The sequence below is a fragment of the Sinohyriopsis cumingii genome, chromosome 10 (assembly GCF_028554795.1).
Source record: "Sinohyriopsis cumingii isolate HCF-2022 chromosome 10, ASM2855479v2, whole genome shotgun sequence".
NCBI classification, from domain to species: Eukaryota; Metazoa; Mollusca; class Bivalvia; order Unionida; family Unionidae; genus Sinohyriopsis; species Sinohyriopsis cumingii.
The window spans coordinates 94,544,710-94,556,904 of NC_142970.1; positions in this window are offsets into that span (position 1 = coordinate 94,544,710).

Here is a 12,195-nt window from a genome sequence, read left to right on the forward strand (position 1 = left end):
GTATAAACTTCTCATTAGCACAAGCAAAACGAAAAAGTGTCTTTCGGGAAATGTAGAAACAAACAAAACGTGAAGTTCTAATTCGGAGATCTAGAACTTGAAATTATTAGAAATTATAATAGTTACGGCTGACTTTAACGGAGAATATTAGATATTTCTAAGGAAATGAGAACCTAATTTAGTCAAGCCATGTGCCCACTTAAGAGAATAATGTTAAATCTGAGCATGCCAGTTATCTTAAACTGTTTGTTATGACAATAGTCTCATTTTTCACATACACAGATGAGATCTGAGGTTTTAGTACATTAGATATGATGGAACCAATTCATTTACATTTTCTAAAATACGTGCTAAAGGTAAAAACATCCACACCTACGTATATGGTGAACTTGGTGGATTCCCGCAATATTTGCAAATTCAAAGGAGGAGGATCGGCTGTTGGGTAAATCTCGTTAATGGTAAACAAACGCGCTTATCTTATATTATGTATCTGGGGCCATTGCAAGATTATAATAATGGCCTAGGCAGAAGTAAATGGGTTGAGAGCATTCAAAAAATTCTATCGAAAACTAGATTTCGATTTATTTGGGTTAATGAAAACATTCTCAACAAATATTGGCCATATACAATATTTAAGGAACGACTTCATGATTAGTTTATACAAGCACGAGAATCATCGATTGATAACTCTCCAAAATCTCATACATATATAATTTTTAAAAGGAATTTTTAAAACAAAAAACACATTTGTTAAAAGACCTGTCAAAATATATAGGTATATATAAGCGAATTTTGAAAATATAATCACTCATCACTCGTAGAAGTGACGATTGGTTAATTTACATAGATATAAAAGTTTGCTGAGTTTGAGCGCAATCTGTCAGCATGATGAATTTCTTTATCTCCTTAAATGTAGCTATTTCCAAGAACAAAAAGAGCAACTACTAACAAAGTATTTATAAAAAGACCAAATGTACGAATGTTTAAAGAATTAGTGTGCTCTTAAAAACTTGGCGTTTACAGAAATCTGGAATGATTTCTATTATTTTATTAAAATTTCTTTACGTTCAAGTCATCTGTACTCGATGTCTTTATTGTTTGTTCCTTTATTCGTATATTCAGGGAAGATGTAAGTATCATTGGCTCATCGTTGTAAAATAAAGAGTTTCTCAAAGAGTTTCAAGATTATCTTATTCAGTTGAAATAATGAATGTAATAACGTTACAATGCTTACAATCTGATTCAAACTGCAATTATTGTGAAAAAAAGTATATCGTCAATGGCTGACGTATACGCATGTAAATTGAGATCGTAAAAGTTTACGTCATGTGATGCGTGTTGTAGCCTGCATAGAATAAAGAATTTTTCATTGTCACTGTCTTACAAAGCCGGAATTAGTGAACTATAAGCCCTGTCGTATCTAATATATTAGTCACAGTATAACGACACAAATCCAGCCAACATAATCGGGTTACAACGTGGAAGAACATGCCCAAAGAATGCAATAAAAGCTCCGTATGAAACTGTTTGTCCTCAGCCTGTGGAAGCAAGCAACTGCTAAGCTACTGAAAAATTAAGGTAAGTTTATAAAGACTGTCACAGTTGTACTTCCTGTCTTTTATTCCCTTTATTTAGGTAAATTTTCTGGTGTGCGTATTTATCATCAACACTAAAATCTCAATTTCAATGTATCAGTACATTTGTATATAATCACGGTACGAGTTTGCTTTTGTTTTACTTTAAATATAATACGATAGATTGCATGATTCGACATGGTTGATCACAAGTTGATGTATATGATTCTACTAGTCAACACCGCATTCCCTAGCTAACAGTATAAAATGAAACGTCTGAAAAATCATAAATTCGGTAAAGACATGACTCTTAGCAGCAGGGGGGGCGAATCCGACATTTTGTCCAAACGTCATTTGGCTTAATTAGTACTTTCTGCACTCAGCGGATCCGGTGTCGTCAGCGCCTGGTAAAAAAAAAAACGACGTCGTCGTCGAGGGGATCGTCCGGACGTCATTTGGTTTAATTAACACCTTCTGCGCGCCGATCCCCAGCGTCGTCAGCGTCCGGTAAGCACATCGACGACCGCGTCGATGTCATCGCCCCCCCTGCTGCTATGATCTTACAAACAGAGTGATCACTAACTCCTCCTCTTGTAAATCAATTAGGTTATTTGACTGATCGGTAATTCTAAAATTAATTCTCGTTAAAAACCGATTATGGCATCGCATATAGACCGGATTAATCGGACTCTCAATGATCAAAAATCCCGGAGGGGCTGTTGGTGAAAATGAATAAAGGATATACCCCTGTTGAGCTTGATTTGATTGCTTGGTATCCACCTGGTAACTCCCTTCGATAACATCACACACTAGATTGATCGCTATCACTGATGCGATATTTACGTTGTACGGGGCAATATGCCTACCACCATCTCCGTTATCGTGTTTGAGGATAGTTAATGAATCGAGAAAATCATTAAGAGACTTTCTTAGTTCTGGCGCGTTGTATCCTGGAAACTTGAAATCGGGTAAATCGGCTTCTGTGATATTATACTCGGTTAGGAATTTTTGTTTACTACCATCGCTGTTATCGGATATTGTCCCGATGATTCGTTCATTGATATATTCCATGTCTGATATAAGTTGATTTAACACCTCAACGTGTTTTCGTTCTTTTGTTTCCCGTAGCTGTTCTAGTTGTAATTGGTAATAATAATCAATCTCGGCAAACGCATTAGTGATATTATCTAAATCAATTATGAATGTGGCGCGCGATTCAGGAGTTGCCCTATGCCGAAAATGCCATTGCATGTTATTCCTGTCTTGAAATAAAAACCTGCCGGGTAATAACGCGTTTTTTATAGTAGATAAATTACCTAGATACCGGGGGGTAATCTCATGATACGATTTCGCATTCGTGTGCAAGTCCGCGGGTGGATTCTCAGGCCATCCTAGTATGGTTCTTATTGAACTGTTATAAATATCAACCATATACCCCGGTGTGCTTATTTCAATCGTAGACGATAACGTCGGTTCATGAACCGTAATAGCGATTTTTGATTCCTTTCCTGTGATCGATTTTATCCTGCGTTGAAATTCTTTATTGATTTGTTCTATTTGGTATGACCCAGTTGGTATTGTAACCTCCTCCCAGTCTGGGGTTCCATCGGGTTTATTTGTCCGTGCAAAAACCAGCGAGTTATTAGGTTGTTGTCCGTTAAATGCGTCCGCTCGGATATTGGGCCAACTGTGATATACTCGCAATTTTGCCAGCGCTATTTCCTTCACTGGAACCGGCGACGGGAAGTTCACACTGAATTCTGGCTTCGTTGACGTTATCGATATCATATTTGTTTGTACCGGAGTGGTATTCTCCGCGATCCGCTGAAGTAATTGAAACCCTTCGGGGTTCAGCGACATTATTATTATTCGTTGTTTTTAGTGTCTAATTTCAACAACCAGGTGGTTCCGGCTTCCAGTTGAAAATCCTCGATTTTTGACATCGCGGAGCTATACAACTGGACCATCGTGGAGAATTCAACATCGGATATGAACAAATTATCAATCGATAACGAGATCAACCCGGATAATTTCGAGTACGCGTCGGATACTATTTGATGTTTTACTGTATACTCGTCGAGTTTTTTCTGAAAACATGATGATATCTTTTTAGTGATTGCGTTGGAGACTCCAGCAATTGTTGTCATCGCGGAGATAGCGATTGGAACAGCGATCGGGGCTATCGTGGTCACCGTGGATAAAATAACACCGGTACCGGCTACTATACCCGACACCGAGTACACGACCGCGTCGATGGTGGTTATTTTTCTGCGGTATTTTTTTATTTTTGCACGGTATTGTTCGGAAAGCGTTTTCAAGTTCGCGGAGAATTCTTTTGCGGTATCGAATCGATATTGATGTGACGTCGGTGATACCTCTGATTCAATTACCCTGGTGGTCATTTTTATTTTAAAAGAGCTAGTGTTTTTAATTACTTAGATTCGCTACAAATTCCACATACCATGTAATGTTTGCCCGGGCTAAATTTCCATCAACGGCATAAATTGTAAACTGTTCAGTTGCGTTCTTGTCTATAATTGTTGATATTGTATTGTTAAACCCGGATGAACTCGACGATAATATATTAAACTGCATCATTGAAACCAGTGTCAATCGATAAATGCCCTTAACGGTTGCGGTGATATCTACTGTATTCTGTGTAGGAGTCCAATTGAATGATCCATGCCGAATTGTGTATACTGTGTTGATGATGTTCTCATGAGGGATTTTTATTTTTTCGAATTGCTCTGCTACTCTCGGTAGTCCGTCTTTAATCGCTTCAACATCAGTTCCGATTATTTCTATTCTCCGCAAATTCGCGTCTATATTATTCTTGTTCGCTGCAACCCTAGTAATGAGTATATCTATTTCCTGTATATGCGCGTCCACATCTTTTTTGTTCGCTGCAACCTTAGTAATGAGTGTATCTATTTCCCGTGTATGCGCGTCCACATCTTTTTTGTTCGCTGCAACCTTAGTAATGAGTGTATCTATTTCCCGTGTATGCGCGTCCACATCTTTTTTGTTCGCTGCAACATCAGTTTTGATTGTTTTTATTTCCTGTCCATACACGTCTACACCCTTTTTGTTCGCTTCAATATCAGCTCTGATTGTCATTATGTCCTGAGTATGCGCGTCTATATTCCTTTTGTTCGCTACAATATCAGTTTTGATCGTTCCTATTTCCCCTGTATGCGAGTCTACATTATTTATGATCGTTGCAACATTAGCGCCGATTATTTCTATTTCCCGTTCATGCACGTCTACACTCCCTTTGTTCGCTGCAACATCAGTTTTGATTGTTTTTATTTCCTGTCCATACGCAGTGATATCATTTATAGTTGTTGTGATTTCATCCAGCTTGGTATTTTTTTTACCAAAGAATTTATCAAAGTTGTCATCGATCCTGTTAACATTTTTTCGTAACGTGTAAAATTGGCCCGACAGCGTTGTAAACTCCGAAATAGTATTTTTTATTGTTGCAAGATTCGGTTCGGTTACCGTCGGGGTCCCGAAAAAACTAGCGGTAGTGAGTTGTATATCGGTGACAGATTTTTTCACCTCGGTGACAGATTTTTTCACCTGCGCGTCAAGTTCGGTCACCGATCTATTCAACCTTATAAAACCGTCTTTGACTAATGTTATCGTCGACAGATGTTCACCCGGCTTGAGTCGTCCGTCTCTGGTATACAGCGCGATAGTGTCCTCGGCGGCATCACGCCGTCGTGTTAAAACGTCATCCAGCGACACATTACTGGATTTCAATTTACCCTGGCGGTCTTGAAATACAACTATTTCACCTGGGTCAACACTTGTTAAATTCAACGTATCAGCGATTTCATCCTCGATTGTTTTTTTATGTCATCTGTGGCGGGCGTTTCCGTGGATCCTTTCAGCGCCGAAATAGGTCGTCCCCAAATATCAATCATCGTTATTGTAAAAAAAAACAGCGTTTCTAATTAACCCGCCGGGCCTCTACGACCCCACTAGTGTATTCGTTTACAACCACATGAGGTGGTTTTCGCGATGATGAAATCGCCGCGAGTACGTTCAATACTTCACGGCCGCATATCGGCGGGTCGCTTAACTGCTGTGTTGGTAACGTGGAATAAAAAACCCGGGCTGAACACGTCCGGATATACCGCATGAACTCGTTCGGCGGGGCTAACCCGTATGAATCAAAATAGACGATCGCACGCGGATCAATCGCGTATGCAACCCAATGAGTTCCCGCTCCGGAGGACCCATCGAGGTTAATTATGCCTGTTTCAATATTCCTTGGTGCCGCCGGTAATTGATCCCTCATAAAAACACCTCTGAAGTTTTTTATCGCTAACGAGTCGGCGGCGTCTATTAAATCAAAATTAGACATGGGAGTCATTGACTCCTGAGTCAATAAACGGTCCCCGGTAGTCTTAGACCCTTTCCCGAGTACCATGAATACGGGGTTCCCGGTAGTCTTAGACCCTTTCCGGCCACGGGTCGTTTTTTTTTATAGCCTTTCCCGGTTGCCTTTTTCAGTGCCATTCCCGCTGCGGTACCAACGGCTCCTAACGCAGCCGCCTTAGCCACTGCTGGGGCCGCCGCGGCAATCAACGCTGGAATCGCGGCTAACAGCGGAAATATCCCACCGGTCTTTTCCATGTCTTTGATCGCTGCGGCCGAGAAATCTACCTGAACACCCTTTCTGTTCTTCATCGCATTATTGAAATGTTTTATTTGACGCGCCGTCAACGATATCTTATGATTACCACCTGCCATCTGTGACGGCTTCAGCGTTATTGTGGTTCCGCATTGTTTAGCCGACTTTGATCGTAATTTCTTGACTTGACCATCAGTCAACTCTACACTGACGACACTATACGACATTTTATTGTAAACGTGTTTGTGCTTTCAATTACATGTTTTCCACTGGCGCATCAACGATTCTCATTCGTCCGCCAACACCTTCCAACAGCATTGATTTATCGCTGAGAATGACAGCAATAGCTCTATAATTAGCAATAGTGCCGCGAGTTACATTAGCTCGGAAGTGTATATCAACGACGGATTGTCTTGTTAAATCAAGATGTTCCAGCGAAAAGTAATAGATCGGATATAGTTCTCTGAAATCATATTGTGATATTTGCAAACCAGTGTCGACGTTTTGATCACGACCCATGTACGACAGCAATCGATGATACACACGTGCGATATGGTTTTGACCGTAATTAAGTTGTATATCCTCAGATGGTTCCTGCTGGCCGTTTATTCTCAGCGAGACGTCAGTAACGCCTAATCGATCAAATATCATATGGCTGGATAATTGATTATCAACTCTCGTCATATCCTGCAACGCAACAAATATATGACGCGGAGCCGAAATACCTTGTTGTGATGCCAGGTTCCATGTGAATATACCATTGATATTTGATTGCTTAGTATCTGTTGTTGTTGTTAGCCAACTTAGTAATGATTTTCCTCCCTGCTCCATGAAGGATAGCAATCGTGCCTCTGTGGTAATGGATGGAGTCAACACCGGCATCCACAATGACATTTTAGTTAAAACGACTTTACCAGGGTCATTATTTGGATTTGCAGTATCCGCTGAAATTCTCCAAATTGCATTTCTATCATCACCTTTTCGCACAAGTACCACGGTATGCTTTGCTCCGTAGATAACTTTTCGCACGTTCCTACAAAATCCAAATATATGATGCAGTGGAATCGCGCATGAGAAAGATCTACGCGGTCCTGTTAACATTGATATGCGTGTTACGGCTCCGATGTTGAAATTAGGATCGCTGTTTATAATCATATTCTCAAAATCAGCATCAGCGTCACCAGCATTTTTTTTTTGGTCGTCTTACCACAAATTGCGAGTTTCCGGCAGTGTTTCTAGTATCCTTTGCAAACATCATAGATGGACCCGCTGATCTTGTGTAATCGTCGGAATATCTTGCTAGCCCGATTATTGTTGTAGCAACATCAACATCGCGTTCTATAGACTCGATCTCTCGCCCGTCAATGAGATATTTTGCGCTCTCAAACAGCGCCATTACGCCGTTATTGACTAAGCCAACTTTGGTACCATCTGGATACGGTGCTGGTACAGCAGGAGTATCGGCCTCTGTTACAAGTTCTCCTTCGATTTCAATAAACGCTTCACACGGTAAAAAGTATTTACTGGTATCATGGACTTGAAGTTCAATTCGCGATCGTATGTCGGGTTGTACTGCATGATAGGAATAAAATTGATAATTACGGACAGAATCATCCTTGTGCACTGGTGCGTCCATATCAAACGCCGGGTCAGCTGTTCGTTTAAACATTTTATTTAATAATACGCTGATGCATCTAAATCATCGTCGTCGTTTTAAACCACTCCCCGCTATTATGTTTGCGGCGTCATCTTGATTACTGTTTACCAACGACTCTAGTTTTTCTTCCACGGCGTTATTTATTACTTTACTGACATTTGCAGGCATCACTGTCGTTGATGGCATCACCGGTGGTTTTTGCTTTTTTCTCGAAAATCCCCTGGATTTCACCAACGACATTAGTTTGTCCTTTGCAGCAGAAAGCGCCTTTCCGGCAACATCTCCAATAGCACTAATACCCTTATCACGAATAACATCAATAGCCTTCATTCCTAATTGTTTGGCTAACGGCGCTACTTTTGGAGCCATTCTTGTAAATAACCCCGCAATGGTGCTACCGAGATCATCTCCATAGTACGCGCGGTAAACAGGCAATCGCGAGTTTACCACGTAGACGAGTACTGGTTTATCGTGGTTGTAGTGTATGATCATCTTTATTATAAAAACACCGGTTTTTCAATTAGTGATTGTGATCATCACCCCCCCCCCACCGCCGTGTGGAAAACCGGAATAAATTTTATCAAAATTTCCTGGGGTTTTTGCCCTCGATAAAAATCCGGTTTTTTTCCGGTTTTTTCTTGATTTCTAGTCATTTTTGGTCGTTTTTTGTTGCCTATAGTCGTTTTTTTTCGATTTTTCAGCAAAAACATCGATTTTCTCTAAATGATTTCCTGGGGTTTTTGCCCTCAAAAACGGTCAAAATTGACGCGGATTTACAATATTATATAATTTTGCAAACGGTTGACATGTGTGGCGGGTTAGTTTTGTAAAACATTTTTTACTCTGACCAGTTTCCATCGATGGAGGAACTGTCATAATTATTCTGACATTTCCTCCTGTGGAAAACCGGAATAAATTTTATCAAAATTTCCTGGGGTTTTTGCCCTCGATAAAAATCCGGTTTTTTTCCGGTTTTTTCTTGATTTTTGGTCATTTTTGGTCGTTTTTTGTTGCCTATAGTCGTTTTTTTTTCGATTTTTCAGCAAAAACATCGATTTTCTCTAAATGATTTCCTGGGGTTTTTGCCCTCAAAAACCAACCAAAAACGGTCAAAAAAACGACCAAAAACGGTCAAAAAACGACCAAAAACGACCAAAAACGGTCAGAATTAACAAAAACGATAATTTTTTTAATCATCCACGAGTTCGTCTATGAGCGTTCGATACGCACTAACGTCCATGATACCGCCCGTAAATAACCGCTTGCAAATATCAGCGGCCTCATTGATTATTTCCGGAGAGTTATTTCCGGCTCGTTTTCCTCCGATTAGTACCTCTAGCCGTGATATATCACTGAGAACACTGTTAGGACAGGTAACGCCGTAGGATTCTTTGCCAACAGAGTATCCTTTTCCTTTTTTTTGTTTTACCCTTTTTTCAACTTCCTTGTGGAATGCGTCGTAATCGGGGCCATCACCACGTGGTAATACATCTTTATGTTTACTCGCTAAATACACTATTATTGTCCAATCCTTTAACGACTTTATATTTTTCTCGTAACCGCTATTGATATGCTCTTTATCTCGTATGCTCTTAGCAAAATTGTTGGTAGCAAAATCAATTAATTCTTCCCTCCTGTTGCTGAGGTCTCTAATTTGATCCCTTGTGCTCTTCTTAAGTACATTACGGGGTATATTCCTCTCTTTTTCTTCTTCTGGTATTTCTTCTTCCGGTATTTCTTCCGGTATTTCTTCTTCTGGTTCTCTTGCGGTGGCGCCTGGTTCTTCTTCGTCGGCCATTGTAACATAAGGTTCTTGTGGTTCGGTTATAGCGAGTGGTGGTGGCCTCCGTGTTGTGGCAGTCGCTAGTGTTTCTAAAGACCTTTTTGTTTGTTCGGTCTGAGCCGCTATCTTTTCAAGCGCATCGAGGACGGGTACAGTTGCCGCCGTAACATCTTTGGTCGCTTTAGTTACCGGGGCAAAGAGTTGTTCGCTTCCAACAGTAAAATCGGTTTGTAGTTGCTGCCGCGTTTGAAGTTGCTCTCGGACCCTGTCTCGTAACGGTATGAACTTTTTAAGCGCTGCTAGCCGCTCTCTGGCTAGCCGAGTAGTAAGTGATTCGCCTACCATTATTGCAATTGCGAAGCAATTTCTAATTTCTCGCCGGAGTTTTCGTCTATAATCCTTCTAATGTTTTTGATCTTACTAGAAATCTCCCGGCGTCGTTCATAAACACGTCCGAGTTTTTTTCGTATTATTTCAACGGCAGTGAATAGTCCAATGAATGCATTTGCGTCATTGTGGTACAAGTTTTCATTAATCGTATGTTGTAATCGTTTTATAAAAAAGTACTCGCGGGCCAGGGTAAAACGCCCCCGTTTCGACTGTTCGTTAATAATTTCATAATCGGATAATATTTTTTCACTGTCGAGACCATCAGATAATTCAATTCCTTGATTTTTTAATTTTGAAATCTCGGCTAATATATTATTGATGTCTTCGATATTCATTATTCCTATAAAACATCTTGTTTTTAAATAAAAAAAATGAAACCCCGCGTATCAATCCCGAGGTGTTTAACAACACTGAGTACTTTGTTTTCTTCCGGAACAGACGTAACCTTGTCACGGTGACTTCGTATCTATATACGAAAATCGAATTCTGTGTCCGGTCTTTTTTGAGATCGCTGTTTGATATACTCGTTCTGCAACAAATCGTACTGCGGGCATACAAATATCAAAATATTTTCCTGCCGCATTCATGGAGTGAAATGTTTTTTCCTCGTGCGTTGTTGTATTAAATGACCTTACGGGTTTTGCTTTCTTTGGGTATTTACCAGTCTGGCCTTTTTTACTGTTTTCACTCTGAGAGATAGCTTGCAAATTACACAGTCTGTTATTTTGAGGGTATCCATCAATGTGATCAATAACGAGACTATCTTTGATTAATCCGTGGAAACATTCATAGATGATTCTGTGACAGAGATATTTTTTTTTCCGACACTAAACATTAAATACCCGTGATTGTTTTTCCATCCAACCGGCTTCTTCAGTTTGCGGTTTCTAACAATGCCGTCGCGAGATGCCTCGTAATTGACGAGCACAGGATGCGGCTGAAATTCTTGGTCCATTTATATAATAATACTACTTGTCTAATTTATTATTTGGTTTAATTATAAATCTTTCAACGTAGTCCTGGGGGGTTTTGATGACGAAGTCGGCGGTGGGGTCAATGACGGCGTTTTTAATTCGCTTGTCATAATAGCGTTTTAACTCTCTGTATCGCTTTCCGCACAATTGATACACAACTGCGATTTTCCTCTTACACCGACGTGGCAAACCAAGCACGGGAGGGGGCCAAGAGAACCATTACGAACGCTTTGTAAATGGTACCTGCAGAATTCACCTCTACATGATTTATTGCACGGGGTTGTCGACCCAATCATCAACCATTTGCAGTGATTCATTATACTATATTCTTTTATTTAAATACTTGTTTTAATTATATGGATGAGTTCGAGAGATTAGCAGCAATTAAGCCCTGGAAAAATATTAAGTTCAATCTCGATAGAGTCCTCAAGGACGCACCAAAAGCGTTAATAAACGATAGAACCCTGTTGAGTAAAATACGCGATTGTATCAATGAATTCAAGCGTGATGGCGCATCTCATAGTTGGTCAACATTTCGAATTGATGGCGTTGTTGATGCTACCATGAACGACAACCGCGCAGCAACGATAATATGACAACTTGACGGTAAAAGGTATTTCTTCAGAGTAAAATTTATTGTCCGGGTGGAGTCAGGCGATTGGATCATACGTGATAAATTTGAACCAGTTCTCAGCGACAAGAAAACAGTCATTGTCAGCCGCGACTCCAAGCCGGGGTTGTTAACCGGAATTGATAGACCATACTATGAACGAGCGTATCCTGAAACAGCAGTTGTTTATGGAATATACCCGTTAAATAAGAAACCTGATATCGGAAAACTGAAACCAATGAAACAGTCAACGGGGATAAATTGTGTAGCAGAACGAATAATAGAGCATTTTACAAATGCGTGTCGAGGAAACAAATTGACTGATTTACGACGTAGCAAAATCAACCAGTGGGAACTAACCGTAAAAGAGCGTGGAGCAACCATCAGCGACATAGCGAGATTAGAAACATCGCTGAGATTTCCAATAACCGTTACAACGATAACCGGTGAAGTATTATACGAATCGAAGTACAAATCAAATGGAGCCCCAATCAAAATTATTGATCATAACGAACACGCATGGACGCCCGCGATCACAGTGTTTCCACGGGATAGAACGGTAAAG